This window comes from Myripristis murdjan, chromosome 13 (assembly GCF_902150065.1).
Source record: "Myripristis murdjan chromosome 13, fMyrMur1.1, whole genome shotgun sequence".
Taxonomy (NCBI): Eukaryota; Metazoa; Chordata; class Actinopteri; order Holocentriformes; family Holocentridae; genus Myripristis; species Myripristis murdjan.
Window position 1 is genome coordinate 40,432,852 of NC_043992.1, and position 2,181 is coordinate 40,435,032.

The following is a 2,181-nucleotide window of genomic DNA, read 5'->3' on the forward strand; positions in this document are numbered from 1 at the left end:
CGATGGATCGTTGGTCCCTCAGAGGAAAAACAGAAGAAAGTGAAAATGACCTCAAAAGACGCATCATGATCCCATCACTCAAACCAGCTGCAGAGGGTTCTGGGACATATTTGACCACGTATTATTTGTAATGCGTCCTGATGCGTCCCTGACAAGAGCATAGTGAAGGAAGTGATGTACACCCTCAGAAAATAAAGCCACCTGAGCCCTTCAGGGGCAGCTCATCCCCGGGGCCTCTGAGGGCAGCCTCTGTCCCCTTGACTCACTGAATTCACTCATTCACTAAATTCTGTTGGTGTTTTCAACCCAAATTATTATTTTGCTAAAAAATAACTGCACTGCTGAGGACATTCCATAGATACAGTTGGGTGGTCTTTGACTGGCGTTGCTTTGCCTGCTACATTTTACATGTCAATCCCTCTAGCTATGTACTGGGTTTACAGGCACATGTGTGCAAGTGAAAATGTGAATAGGTGGATTTATTTGTTCAGATGCTGCTCGATATGTGCAGTGTGCGACATCATAAATGGAATGCGGGTCATCACAGGTGGCTAACGCCTTAGCTGTTCACAGTTTGCTCTTTAAAATTACACCAATCACTTTGAGGTTCTAAAAAATGAGCAAAACATCTGTCTTTTGTCACAAACAAACACCAGAATGTTCTAATTTAGTTTGAAGGCGTTGAGAAAACTGCATTCATTTGATGATGATTATCTGCATGTCTGGAAATGCCAACAAACCAGCGTTGACTGATGTGGAACACATCAACACAGTCAAGTGAGGTTAAAGTCAAGGTCAACTGGACTTGATAGCAGGTTTTTGAATGAAGTTATTATTTTAACTAAGTTCAGGAACAGGACCACGCCCCGCTCCTTCTCACTAATTCACAACACCAGTGCCTCGTTAATCCAAATCACCTGTGACACTCCCAGCCACATACCTGCACGCACATATATAAGCACGCCTAACCTGTTTGTCTCAGCTCTCTCAAACCCCACGCCCCCAAACCCTCAGTAATTCTCCTCTCTTCCTTCATCATAGGAACCACCGGGGGATGATGAAGCAAAGAAATTGCTCATCGAGACGTGCCCCCACCCTGAGTCTCCACCCCCGGGTTCCAAGACGCTCCAGCCTCGACTCCTTCATCTCTCCGAACACGTCATCCACCCTCATCCGGCTTCCATCACTCCCCTCGACACTAACATCCATCGTCATCGACCCTCATCTTATCCCTTCCTGAATCTTCTTGTTGATCAAATCAACTATTTAAACTATACACAAATTGTTTGTTTGTTTGTTTGTTTTATTTAGATCCCCAATTAGCTTTTGCAAGCAGCAGCTATTCTTCCTGGGGTCTATAATTATTCAGAATGACAATACATCAGTACACAGATAGGTATGTTGTGTCATGTACGCACATGGGTGCACATTTGTCATGTCTGACACAACATACACTACATTATATAACGACAGCACACAGACATTACATAATAATCATATATCATGGAAAACATGATCACAAGACAAATACAAACAAAACATAAGGCAGACACTGCAATTATAGCCAACTGAAAAAAAACCCAATATATTTTAACACAAATTTTACACAAATAAACAATAAACAAGGACTCACACATCAACAATGTCCAGCTGCTCACCTATGCTGACCTGCGCCCACCCCAACAGCAAGGACCCTGGCAGCATCAGCCTTCATACCTGGGCCCTCCCGTGAAGCAAGCTCAGGCCACCAAGCATGAGCAGCCAGGCAGTGCACAGACAAAACATCTACCATTCATTTAACTTTGATATCATAAGGAACAGCAATAACCAAAATTCATATTTAGAAAATAGATTTTTAGTTGTTTTTTCAAGCTGCTAAGATTTAATTGAGTCAGAGAATAGGGAAGCAAATTCCACTGTTGCTTTGCTCTATATGTCACTGTACGCTGAGTCAAGGTCTTGGATTTTGGTAGGGTAAAACGACCTTCAGCAGCATGTCTAGTTGAATAACTGTGTGCCTCAGACCTGAGAGACAATTTTTCATGAATAGTGACAGGAGATTTTGAAGTAATGACATTCTTGATAAAAAATTATTAATAAATACAATAATCTATTTTTCACATCCAACCAACGTAACGATTCATGCATTTTGGATACATTGGTTCTCCATCCACAGGACAG